Raw genomic sequence first — 15,021 nt, 5'->3', positions numbered from 1 at the left:
GCTAATTGGGCCAAATCATGTGTGTGAAGATGACAAATAGGTGAAGTGGCTATGCATGGGATGTGCTTTTTATTTATTTATTTTTTTTGTGGGGCAGGTACTAAAGTATTTTATTTTTTGGAATGAGAGAGATGTTTTGGAAGGAGATTAGGAATGTGAGGATTAGGTAGGCTGGTTAGGTTAGACAGAATGTGCATACATACAGGACATAAAACACAGACAGGGATTGTAATGGATGCAAAAGGTTGGGAGACACCATGATTGGGGATAGGTAGGGGACATCAGAGGTACATTCGCATTAAGCTTGAGAAATTTGACAATGTATTCCTCACCCTTAACACTGTCATCATATCTCTCAACTGTACAGTTTTTTTGCAGAATGTCCAGATGTTTGCCTCATATTTTTGGTCTGTTTTTCATAAAATTGTGGTTTTCTGGAAAATTAGTGGAAAATCATGAAAGATAGAAGACAGAAAACTATGACAGACAATTGTGTTTCAGACTTCATACCCTTCAGAAAATTCATGTTAATGCAAAACCTATTATTCTATCAACTATCTAAGTTTGTAAGAGCAATATTTAAAAAAGTTTCCCCATTTCTGGCCCTTTGTCCAACTTTTATTTATGGCTTTGTCCAAATGTTTTGCTCTAAGAGGTTGAGAGGTATGGCTGTCATCACTCTCTCCTGTGTCATTAGCCTGGGTCACTCCTGCATGTGGCATTGTTTTTTCAATATGACATAGAAACTTTTTAACCCTGCCAGTTTGCCTACCTCTGCCCCTCAGCATTATGCCCTACACTACACCAGCCTTGTCAGCTCTTGATGAGTGATGAAATTGCAACCTCTACTACTACTGCTCTCAGAGGGTACCACTGTACCAGCAGCTGAAGCAGAGCTACCTGATGCAGGTGAAAGCAGGTAGGGCAGGAGTTGTGGAGGTAACACTAACAGGTTGTGACTCAAATATGATAAGTGTTTGTGCTGCCTGTGGTGGTGCTGCCACGGCCATCTGTGGAGGTATGAAAGGCTGTACTGCAGTGTTCACTCTAGTTCCCTGTGTTGATGGTAATTTTTTTTCAGCAGCAATGTATTAAAATAAAAATAATCTCCCCCTCTCTCTCTCTTTACATATATATATATATATATATATATATATATATATATATATATATATATATATATATATATATATATATATATGGTTCCCCTTCACAAGATCGAATGGATGGAAGCTCGAAAGTCATAATCTCGAGACCAGAATTTCGAACTTCCATTCACTCAAAATTGTGAATGGGAGCCTTAAGTTTAGAAAAATAAAAAGTTAACTTACCTTATTGCATGTCCCCATTACCCTAGCAGTTTAAGTGTGAATGTTCCGTGACCACACTATAGCGGAGGAATAGAAAGTCTTCCGTTTTGTGCTTACGCGTATAGCGCAGAATGGGGGATTTCCCTTTCCGTCATTATAGTGCGATCACGGAGTAGATATATTTAAGTAGGGGGGTGTGGGGGATGCAAGGGGGCAAAGCACCCCTGTGAAAACATTTGAAAGGTGTTATTTTTTTTGTCATTTTCATATGTTTGAGATTCTCTAAATTCGAGATTCTGGTTTCGAGTTTATGACTTTCGAGTTTAGAGAAATTCAATCATATGAAGGGGAACCATATATATATATATATATATATATATATATATATATATATATATATATATTTGTGTAACAAAAAATAGAGACACATTGTTGAGACAACGAAGAGAGAATTATATCAATGGCATGTCATACATGTCATATTACTATTTTATTTCAATAAATAAACCAATATGAGAAATAAATATATACACCATGATGGGAAGCCATTAATGTGTCATAAAATCAATCAATCCTAATGGTATGATATCATATATTTGACTATAACATATCAGATATATGCTTTCAAAATTAAATAATTGTATTGGCAAAAAATAGAATTGTTAATGTCATGCAGTATTGCAGTTAATGTCTTATAAATACTACCCTGTTAACAAATCTAATGTCTGTTTCTGGGTGTTAAGCCCACACCCAATTAAACTGAAGTACTCATTGCCTAATGCAATCACCAAGAGCTATTAGAACAGGACTATATGCATCATATAAAAGTTCAAGTATACCTGCTGAGGATTCAGGCCTTATGCATACTTGCCCTGCACTTCTCTGAGGCAAGTTAGTCTCTTCTGATGCACCACACAATTGTCTGCTATCTCTGCTGCAGCTTTGCATTAGAGAAAAGAAAAGAAAAACAAAGAAAAGAAAAGAAAAATTTATAAAAGCATAATGCATTACTGCATTAGCTGACTAATGCAATATCATATGCCAGTGATGAATTAGTATACTAACACAACTGATGGGTAGTTGCAGTCTTAAATTCATCTCCCATCAGCGTAGGACAGTCCTCTTATGGCTGTTTATGTGACTGCATTGGTGGCAACATTGATCCCCAATGTGTGTGGGATACCAGTTGCACTGGAGACAGCCTTGGCCAAGCTATTTCAAATTTCATCCTTATACTGAGATATGGTATAATCTCCTTACATCAGGATCCAGCTGTAGCATTTCATGAGGAGTGCCACAAAAATCCTTGACTCTTCTGCACACCACTTTTGTGCTCTAAATGAAACACCATCACTACCGTGCAGCCATATCTGCAAAAGCCAAGCTCTAAATATGTGTCTGAATTGCAACCCAGTTCAGATCTTGCATGTAAAAGTTTGTGTGCAAAGACACTCAGCCTTGTCAGTTGCATTTCCACAATTGTAAACACTGTAATGAAATGGAAAACGGACTAGCAAAGACTGCATCAAAAATCATAGAAGGTTCAAAATATGGTAGCGAGATTTGGTCATGTGTGATGCTTAAACTATTGACATTAAAACACTGAAAAGCTTTATGTTGTTTGTAATAATCATTGTTTGGAGGGAAAATTATATGATTTATGACATATTGGGTTGCTGGGACTTAAACAGCATTAAGACTGAGTGGTACTACCTGGTATCGAAACCCATGAGAAAAAGAAGGATGAGATGTTAAACTGTGCTTCACTTGTTGACTGTCAGTGCCACAGGAGAACTTACTGTTTAACATGGTAATTAAAGATATAGTAATTTAAGAATGAATGAAGATATACTTAAGACATGCCTGTATGTGTGCGACTTTAAGTATTCATGAGACAGTATTTCTGTGTAAAAAGCAGTATTTGTGGTTCTAAATACATTTCAGATGCATGCGGTTGAATGACCTAGGTAATATATATTGAGGTATGTTACATACATACTTCACAAGACATACTATCCTAATTGCATACTTATGCTAGATGATGAGTCATGATAATTATCACAAAACTATTGTGCACATCATACCTATCCAAGTGCTTTTCAAATGAAATATAATAATTGCCATGTTTAACATAATTTCCACACATTATACTAGGCATATATAGCAAGCATTAATGATACATTTGTTGCAATAGACATAGTTATGATGCTTACTTTTATTTGGTGTTACCTTCACAATCAATAATTTCTGAAGCATGACATTCTGAAACCCTTTGTAAAAGTATGGTAAAACTAGATTTGAACCCTGCATCTGTTGTCTTTTCTCTCTAAACACTCTGCATCTACACGTTGCATCATAGAGAAAGTTACCTGAGACCTGCATTTTCTTCACTGATTAGTACTACCTAGAATGCTGATGGCCTTATACTGGGGACAGGTTTGCTTGCATTACAGAAGGCAGCCCAAATTAGATTTTCCATTTTTTCCTTAAAAAGTTAACAATGTTTGCCCAACGCCAAGTGGAATACAAATGCAAAAGTCATTACAAAAAAATAAATAAATAAATAAAATAGAAAAAAATTGAAAGGCAAATTAAATCAGTCAAAGGGTATAGCTAGCAATGACTGGAGTAAGAAGTACATTACAGTGGCACATTCTTCCTTCTCATGTCTCCTTGCCACGTCAGATCTGTAATGTCTGGCACACATTTTCAGGACATTATGTAATGGTATATAATGGGAAAGGAGGCAGACAACAGTTCACATGTTGACAGCAATATTAAAAATAGTTGAGTTTCAAATAACACTATAATATTATCACAACATGTATAAAACATGTATTCAGGCCTCACTCTAAAATTATCAGTTAACTGGATTCCAATTCTGTTCCACCCACCTTCTTTCTCTGTAATCACTGTGCTTTCACTTATTATCACAGGAAAAGTTACCCAATAGGTACAGAGTGCAGATGGCAGTGCACGAGCACCAGCCTTATTTGCACTACAGAAGGCAGCCCAAATTAAAATTTTCCTTTTTTTTCCCTTAGGAAGTGAACCCTATTTGCATGGTGCCAAACAGAGCACAAATGCAAAAGTCATTACAAAAAAGAAAGTTATCTTGTATTGCAGAATAGCACGTTTAATGGATATATGCAGGAAGGAGCACAGCAGTTATACTATTAGCATGACACTTTCATCCTTTTATGATCTGCTTGCAGCATCACAAGTATAATTTAGGTTACACATCATCAGGATTTCATGTAATGGCAATTGTTCTGAAAGGACACACACACACACACACACACACACACACGGTTATAGGAGGTCATTCCTGACACAGAACATATAAATACTTGTGACATCAAAGTTTACAATATATTGTATAACTGCCATGATGAATACTTGTGAGCTATGGATAAGCTGCCCAGTATATTTGACACATATGTTCACATTACTCATGTTACTGCTTTTATGTTAGTATACTCTAAAAAATGTCATATGTGACAACATACATAGCACATATTGTTATCAATATTTAGAAGAGGTGAGTTTACAACACATTTTAATATCAATTCACAGGTACTACAGATAAGACTTTGTCATGTATCATTGACTTTAGCCTGTTCATTTCATGTACAACATTGGGTGCCTCTATTTATTCTAAATCCCATTATAAAAAGTATCTGTAAACTGGATTTGAACCCTGCATTATGAGGCTTCTTTTTCTAATATTTCTTCACTTACATCTTGTGCACAGAGTTACACAGCTGACCGATGGAATTTCTTTAATCATTACAACTAAGGAAAGCACACCAGTACCCGTCTCAATTGTGCTATTGGTGGCATTCCAAATTAAATTTGTCAGTTTTTACCTTAATAAGTGAACTGCTGTTCACTGTTAGGGACTACTGCCAGTCAAGTGTGTGTAATGCCAAATGGCATGCAAAGGATACAGGGAAAACTTATACAAAGGAAACAGTATAAAACAAGTATTTAAAATGAACATTTCTAATGTTACCTCCAATTTGTTGTCTTTCAACATGAATGTATACTACTTAAATATTAGTATGTTCATACAAACAGTGCCTTCTCTTGATTTGAGCCATCAAACCAGTAAATTAGTAACACACAACTTAGATTACTATCAGTATTTGTCACAGACGCACACATGTAATAGGAAGAAGAAAAAGTAGATCACATATAATGAAGATGTGGGATTATATCATTTCACATTAAAAGGGAAACAGAGGCAAGCTCTGAAATATATTCTTTGTAATTTTCCAGTAGAATTGTGGATTAGCACGATCTGAGCAACAGCTAAGCTGATATTTCCTCACAACTATAAACCAAATATTTGCAACACTGCTGCTGCTTTCTTCTCTTTATTTTGTGAGCAAAATTGCGTCTATGATTTTCTAACAATAATGCTATCTCAATTGCATTGCTACTGATATGTGTTTCAATGGATAATGTACCTAGTTAATTTACAGAAGAATTGCTACTCAGAGGCGCAAAGAGTGGTCATAAACAATTCATGAAAATGTTAGGAACAGTGGTCTCCTAACTCAGTCAATGTAATCCCAGGATTTAGTGTTAAGTATCTTTTGTCTAACACACCCTCAATAAGCATACAACAAAGAGTACAGAAAAACTGATTGTTGCTACAGAGTAATCACTCACACTTGCAAGACCATAGCAAGTAATACTTCTCAGTGCTTGATCTTGCAGAGGTAGGGCATGTGCATGAAATTGACTAGATCGTCACACCATGTTTACATTCCCTGCACTTAGTGCAGATTGTGAAATTCATGAATGCTAATGAGTTTAGACCTCAGTTGCATACTTACAATGCTCAGAGGGCTGAATCCATACTATATCAAGGTAATTATGTTGGTAAGGATATTGCATTGTAGTCCACAAAATGTGGTAAGTCTGTGATATATACCTGACTGTCCTCCATACAAGTGGACATCAAACAACAGTTTTAGCCATTTGCAATGTAAAATTGCACATTGCTTTTGTTAATGCTGCAATATACTATACAGTTACACAACTATTGTCCTCGATGCATAACTTTTATACTTACTTATCATTCCCTTTCCTTTTTTTGGAGGGCTGGGGAGTTCTGTATTAACTCAAGTGTACTAATGTGGAGATTTAATTTTTAAGTTTTTTTACATGCTGTATGCATATATTCATCCATATTTGCTTTCTTAACAATCACTTGTGTCTTAATTATGTATTTTACTTGTCTTTTCTGTTTCATTTCATACAGGGCTATGGTGGCCAAGACAGCTTCTGCCTGTAAAATGCCATACAGTGATACAGAGAATGTAGTTATCATCCAGGTTCTATGTTGACAGAGCTCCTTCCTCTTAGAAAGAAGCAAAGGTGTTAAGCACTCCTGTGACTATATCTGAGAGAAGATGGTCATCTATGTAAATAGTGTAGGAGACCATGGTAGTACATATCAGAAAATCTGACATAAGCTCAGGGACATAATAATACAGGTAATATGTATGGTGTTTGCAATTGACTGTGAACATATGGCTGGTTCCTGCTAATGAACCATCAGTGACTGAAACTGAGGAGTTACAGTCCACTGGCAGAGATCCCAGATACCTCAGCAGAGGGTTCACACAGAATCATTAATGTTGGTTCTGATGTGGAGGACAACATAAGTGTACATACTGCAGAACTTCCAAAAATGCAATACAATTCAATAATTTACACTTACTTGTTTGTTGTCAGGCTTGCCCTCATGTATCTGCCCACCCTGTGCAGTGATGATGACTGTGACCTGCCCTTTGCACATTTTTCATTTACTTATGGTTATATATATATGTCAGGGCAACTGAAATGCTTGATGTACATTATTGGGCAAAGTCCATGGCTGGATATTGCAAACATCAGTCATGCACTATTCCTCACATTACTGTACTCATGAGAGATGTCTCATGTTAGGAACATATAATTACTTACATATGGGAATAAGCAGTTATTTCTTTTTTTTTTTCAAATAAGTTCCACACTTGTCTTGAGCATCAGGTGAAGGTGCCAGTGGTTGCATATTTCCTCTGCTGTTTCCCTGTTTACCCAGTATTGCTCTACAATTTCCATGTCATGTCAAATGGGTTATAAAAAACATTCTTTATTTTGGCAGAGGTCTGGCAGCAGCATCACCTTGATTTAAAGCTTTTTCATATAGAGGCTAATGATGCCAGCAAACAACCCATAACATTTTTTCTCTAAGTTTAATTATGGCTGTAATCCAAAGAGTTTAGGATTGCACACTTGCTTTACAGGTTACAGAATAGACCATCATGTTGGATTGATTAATTAACGTGTAATTCAGATATGTGATTCAGCTTCCATTAGCATATTTTGCCATTTACCCTTGTTTTGAGGCTCTACACTATGTGCAGAACCATGTCATGAATACAAAATAGTGCACTATCATGTGAATTATGTGCTTCACTGCAAACAAGATAGATGCACTTAGTGTAGGAATTCATGAATCCAGGCCATTATTTCTGTGGTGGTTAGAAAATATTTCTACATTGAGGAACTTGTCATTTGTTGAATCTCCTCAGGGTCCAAAGAAATTAGAGTCTCATAGTCCCAGTTTATTCTTCCATTATTAGGCCATTCCATAGTCCCAGTTTATTCTTCTATTATTAGGCCCATCATTGAACATAATGCATTATTTGGCATGTACCTTGCCAAGCATCTAAACCAGCAAGAGAGACCTCAGAGTTTCCTCAACAAAAAGATCACTTATCTCAGTTCTCTTAGTTACTCTGATAGACAAAAATATTGATTCTTTAGTCAGAGATATGCAGACTTCTAAGGGGGTCATGTCTGCTTAGCCTTTCATGCTATGAATGGCCCAACACTCTTTGAACTCCTTCATTTAAATGGAACCAGCAGTAAAGCAAATACCTGCTGAAGAGACCATACCACCATATCAACAATACCACATAGAATGGCAGGTACCGAACCCAATGCATTGCCCATTTTTGAAATAGACTATTGTTGTACATTAAGCAGAGTACTTCTTTAGCAAATTCTAAAAAAATCTTCACCACAACAAAAGTCACTGAAAATATTGTTGCTTACCACAAAAAAGACCAGTAGATACCTTTCAGAAAGTGTCACAGTTGTCAGGATTCACAGCAGCTGTGACATTGTGATACTGCCTTTATTGGGTGCTATCAAATCCGGTGTGCTACTGAATTAAAATTTTCTGAAAGGTATCTACTGGTCTTTTTTGTGGTAAGCAACAAATTCTAAATCAAGTTTGGATGACTGCATGGGTGATTGCAATTTTTCACCTGGGATATGTGAAAGAATCTGCTTTAATGGGGACAGTGTTAGTTTCCTCACAATACTGGGTGATGTGTAGTTTTTCTTAGCTATAAGTTTAGTGAGAATGTATAAACCTATTAACCTCCTTATTTGAACAGCATAAGTAATTTTACTTCATTTCAGTAGTTATAGGGTGAGCTGGGAAACATATTAGAATAAATGTTTGACAAGTGAGTTCCTAAACTGGCTAAACTAATTCTCTTTTCTGAAATCTGAAGGCAATGAATTCCAAACAACTAGGGACATTTTTGAGAAATTATATTTCCTTATTAGTATACCAAAGTGTGGTTGTTTAATGGTGTGGACACCCTCTCTGCTGCTAAGAGAGTTTATATATGAATAGGAAGTAGTGCTCATCATGCAAAAGTTTATAAATTAGGGTACTTATTTATTTTTTAGTTTAATTTACTGGATTGTTCTTTTTTTTTCCCTTTTTCATGAAAGCCTATGGCAAAAAGTGCCACAATAAAATACAACAAAAGAAGCAAATAAACTGTTATAGATAAAGAGTTGTGATTATAAATAAATTGTTCATCATTCTAGCACAATATATTAGTAAAGCAGAATGATGCAGAGTATTCTATATCTTAACTAACCATTCCCAAACATAGTATATAAGATGTGTCTAAGTGACTATCACTTTGACTCATAATGTTTTGGATTTGTAAAATATGAGAGCTCCCTACTGCAATGTTGGCACTTAAAATGTTAAGTGCTGAAAAGCCAAAAAAAAAAACCAAAAACCCAGAGAACAGTGAATTTTGAAAATGTCTCTTTTCCTTGTTTTTTTTTTTTTTTTTACAGGGTGGACACCCTTGCACCCCTCCTGTGGGTGCAAGCCCAACATACCACCATACTTATGTATACTGACAGCAAGATTACCATACCTCAGAGTTTATCAATAAACCTCTCAGCACAAGAAATCTGGACAAAGCCAAACATCATGGGGGGACAAAGGTCCAAAATCAGAAATAGGCTTTAAATATTGCTCTTACAAACTTAAAAAAAATCAGTGGAATAACAGGTTTTGTATTAGAAGGCATTTTTCTAAAGATATGAAGTCTGAGAATCAAATGTTTGTCATTATTCAGTGACTTCAATCCTTAATGAATTGCCGGAAAACTAGACATTTTATGGGGAACAGACCAAAAATATAAGGTAGAAATCAGAACATTCTGTGAAAATCTGGGCAGTTGAGAGGTATGTCTTAGAAAAAAAGGAATATTCTGAGAAATGGCATCTCAAACTTTGTATATCTAAGTCCTATGTTTCAGCCATTCTGTCTCCACATTTTGGGACTCTTTTTAGTAGGTCCTGACATTTCGAATGGTTACTGGATATGAGTGCAAATCTAAGTCTTGTATATAAAATGATGACAAAAGTTCATTTTTACAGCAAATATGTGAGGCAAGCCCTATCAGTATAGCAAACATTTTTAGGTTAAGTTAGCTACAGTACACTATTTGTTAGTAGTGATAATACCACTTTTGCAAGCCAATAATTTACATTTGCAAATAAGAATGAATCTGCTTTATGAAGTAACCCTTGTTTACAATAACTCACATACCATTGGACATCTTATTCCACTATGAGATAACATGACTGAAACAGAATACAACACCATATTCACTGCAATTATATTTAATATGTTGTTGCTAGGATCTCAGGTTTCTTGCAGAGTTGCAGCATTTTCATAATGTGTTGGATACTACCATATTAAGAAGGTGAAGAAAATAAGAGTCAAAATTAATTAGAAAAAAAAAATAAAGCTGGGTCTTAAATGTGAGGCAATAAATATTTTAATAGGTTAGAGTGTTGTGACTTAGGAGCAGATTGGCTGAAAATATTGCAATTCTACTGCATACTATCACAACCTTATTTAAATGTCCAACTTACACTCAAGTGTAAAGGATGGAACCATGGAAACTCTTGTTAAACTTTCCTCAACCATCACCTGTACGTCTTAGCCCCTTTTCAACTAACCCTTGTTGTTTTTATCTCTCCTCTCACATTATTTTTTTTTGTGGTTCTTAAAGTTGTATTAACCTTACAAATGCAGTTTTTGCTCTGTCTACTGCATGATTATCAATATAATACTGTAGTTTCTTTTGGAGCCTTTACAGAGTGAATCATACTTGATTAAAATTTTGATTTTATGTCATGATCAGTGTAACTTGCACAACTTTGAGAATCTTGGGAAGAAATCTAGTTTGTATGGTTTGTTTATTTGTAAATCCATCCCTATTTTCAAAAGTGTGTACAAATAAATGTATAGGACTAACAAATTAATATGATCACTAAATATAAGGTTCACCACTACTACTTCAAGAGAAAGTACCATCTTCTCTCAAAAATCATGTAAATAAGGTTTAATTTTAATGAAAGCCATTTTAGTGAAACGTGCCTTTCCCCAGTGTTGGAGCATTACTGGTTTGTGATTTTTAAGTAAAGGAATTGTTCAAGTCGTTCTGTCACCATGTACAACATTCGCTTAGTACCTGCTTTTTTGGGAAGCACTTTCAATAAGAGTGCCATTCTGGCAAAATATGCATAGCTTACATGATTATCTGCAAAACAAGCCATTTTTCAAATTTGGGGATATCACCAACTACTGGACTGTCTAGAATTTATAAAGCTAAATGATCCAGCATTGTCAGTAATACACATCCTTTTGGGTACTGTTACCTGCTTATTGCTAACAAAAATCATTAGAAATAGTCATTGCAAAAAATGACTGACGGCTTCTTCAGAAACTATTCAAAGAAAATGTAGCCACAATCAGTTCAGTCTGAAGGCATTAGGAAGAGGGTTCAAAGAAAAGAGATATTATAAGGGATGATATCCTGAAGGAAAAAGAAAGATAGAGATATTTCTTATATTGGTGCAATGTGGGTAAAGCAAGCACTGGATTACAAAGAAAATATCAGAATGGCTTCCCCAAGCTTGATGTTTTTAGAGAAAATGAAAATAATTCTTATAGCACAGACTGATGCATGAGCGTTATTACTACACATTACAGTATGATCAAATACATGCATATGCATACTTTTTGACTTTCTGGAAAAATCTCTCTTTTAAATAGTCTCTGTTTCACTGCAAGGAGGTATCATTTCCCACTGCATATTAGCTGCAGTAACATTCAGGCCAAGACTGGGAGCACAGCCAGTATAGCTGGCAGGAAGACTACACAGTAAATGGGCTTCATAAGACATGTGAATCTATTACATTTATTTGTCAGTTTTTAGCTAAGAGATGTAAAATAATTGGCTTGTATGATGGTAACTACCAGGTAGCAATTAGTTAAAAATATGCTTTCTGTCCTTCAGAAGAGGAAATATATTGCTGATGCTCAAACTGGTAATGGCAGTTTGACTTCAGAAATGTTATTTTATCTAGCACAGAGAACTAGAATGATTCACAGGGCAGCTGATGCAGCTCATATTACAAATTAGTTATGGCAGACGTAACCTATTAGTGGCATTTGTACAGCTGTTTGACATCATTAAATGAGCACAGAATTTATACAGCTGTTAAACATCATTAAAAGAGCTCATAATAAACTGCAACCTTGGTAAACAAATTAAGAAATTACAATTTTGGCTTGTTATCCAGGAATGTCAAACTCAAGCTAAGTGTCATTTTGGCACTGGTTTGGCTCTGGTAGCAAAATGATTTTTCATCGGTCTTCATAAATATTTGACAGATTTATTTTTTGGTTTTATTATCATCATCATCATCATCATCATCATCATCATCATTATCATTATTATTATATGACAGAAAAAGTAGATTTAAAATGTGACAGTACTGTGCAATGTCAATGAAGACCAAGATCTGAACATACATGTTATACTCTCATCCACACTTGTAAAGCATTTTATACGCTTTGTTAAAATTGTCATTGTATATTCTTTTGGGTCCGTAACTGACCTTGAGACTCATTGTCAATATTAAAGAAGGAGGTGGAGGTGTTTCAGATATTACTGAAATAAATCAGTTCCTTAATACAGCCGAGTGACGGCTCCAGGCGATTCTGCGGTTACACCCTACTGCTCCTCTAGGCGTCAAATATTGCCTGTTCATGTTTGCATTAATAATTCCAAAACCATGTTACATACAAGGTATTGGAAAATGTTATCTTGAAGCATACATGATAGCAAACACAATTGTATTGATATATGACCTCTGTCAATGGATATTTGTTAAAAATGTATGGTGATAACCTCAAATAATTAGAGAGAGATAGATAATGGAATAGAAAGAGGCCTAGAATTCATTTGGACTGCAGACTACAGATTGCCCTCCCTATCAAGATCTGATACCAGAGTATAGGCAAAGAGAAAAGGATAAGGGGATCTTAAGTGAAAGAACAGCACTGGTAGAGCTTTTATTAACATCTAGAATAAAAGCTGCTGTTAAAGAAGGAATAATTACTAAGGCATATAAGATATTGCATAACTGTAGGAATCAATCAGAAGAGGTTAGAAAGGATTTAGAAGAAAGATTGGATAAGAAATTCACAAATAAACGATATGAGGATATATGTATGACTCCCAAATATGGAAGAAGGTCCAGAAGATTCGAGGTATTTGCTTGGAGGTTTTTGCATAGGTATTTTTATACCCCAAGCAGACTCCAAATAATTTTTTCCTCAGGTAGACTGCAAATATTAGAGGTGTGATGGGGAAGAAAGATGGAGAAGGTAACTGGGAACATAATTTGGGGAGTATAATGAGATGGAAGACTTTAAAAATTTCCTGCAGACTACTCTGTTGAAAATACTAGTTGAGCAAATTGATATAACTAAGGAAATGATTTTTGAGCTGTGATACAGAATCAGAATGTCCTAGACATAATAAGGCCTTGCTGAGTTCAGTTCTGGTGGCTGTCAAAAAAGAAATTACTAGAAAATGGAAATCTAAGTCTAAACCAACCATACTAGAAGTAGTGACTCTAATAACAGAGATACAATAACTGGAAGTGGGATCTTTAGAAAAGGGTAGGAACAAATTATATAGAAAAAATGAAAATTGTGGAAACAATGCATGCAGAATAATATTTTGGAGGAGGAATGAGGTTTATGGGAAGTCAGGAATTGAATGAGTTATGTAATTTTTGACGACAATGACTGTATAGAGGATTATACATGAGATATAATGTTTGTAACTGAAAATATGTTAATATGGTTTGTTTTCACTAATATAAATGTATGATTAGCTGTGTCATAAGTGATACTTCAATAAATAAGGTACTTGTTTAGAAAAAAATTTAAATCTGTCCTTATTTTTTGGGCATTTGTCTCCCCATTATTCTGGGTTTTGTCCAGACTCCCTGTATTAAAAGGTTGAGAGGTATGTAGGTAGTGTTGATAGTTCATTATTTATTATGTTAATTACAGCTTGTATTTTTAAATTCACTGTTTAACAGTGCCTTTTTAGGTTTAATTATATGACTTCATGATGTTATTTAAATGGTGTTTTTGCAGGGTAAGGTTTGTTCAAGTCCCGATGCATTCAATTGCAGGAAGAAAGTGTTAAACATTTATTAAATCTGTGCTCAGCAGCTGGCCTATGGAGTGTGGACTGTTCTTTTCACAATATTTGTTGTGGATTACTGGTGCTTTCTCTGGCTGTCATTTGTCTTTTTTTTTTCCTTCATGTTCAACCAAAAATGCATGTGAGAGCAATGGATTATTATAATCAATATGACTGGTGTAATGAATGCTTTTTCTTGTTTTGTTTGCTATGATACTTTGAAACAGTAAAATCAGTAAAATGTGTAACAGTATACTAGTATAAAAACAATTACTAAAAGGATGTCTGATCTTAGACACAAAGGTATTGCATATTATGCACTTTGCTTCATGAAATGACCAAAAAATGAAGTGTTGAGATTTCACCCACTAGTACTCTGGAATCCGAGTCAGCAGACTACAGAGATGTCAAATGCTGAAAGGTCCTAACTACATACTGTAATATCATTCCATAATATCTAAGACAGTAATGGTCATCATTCTGTAAAATGTAACACTATATGCAGGAAAGAATGTAATTAAGTGACTCAAAGCTGTATCATGACATAATGGAGGTTATTCTAACACTGTCATAAATGGGTATTGCAGTGGAAGGTGAAATTTAGAATCTAAGTCTTAGTTCATTGTGTGGAGCAAAACACTAGTATTTTCTGATTTCTTAGATTTCTGAATATTACATAGACAAACAAAAGCTACATATAGTGAGGTGTCACGAAAGTGAAGTTAAGTGATGCTACAGTAATTTATATGGTTCACAAGTGTGGGTGAGATCACAGAATCAAAGAAACAGAAGACAAGTTATGTCATCACAAC

Source organism: Protopterus annectens, chromosome 10.part0 (assembly GCF_019279795.1).
Source record: "Protopterus annectens isolate FY-2018-M chromosome 10.part0, PAN1.0, whole genome shotgun sequence".
In the NCBI taxonomy this organism is placed as follows: domain Eukaryota; kingdom Metazoa; phylum Chordata; order Ceratodontiformes; family Protopteridae; genus Protopterus; species Protopterus annectens.
The sequence above is the reverse complement of the archived record's forward strand: the minus strand, read 5'-3'. Positions refer to the sequence as shown.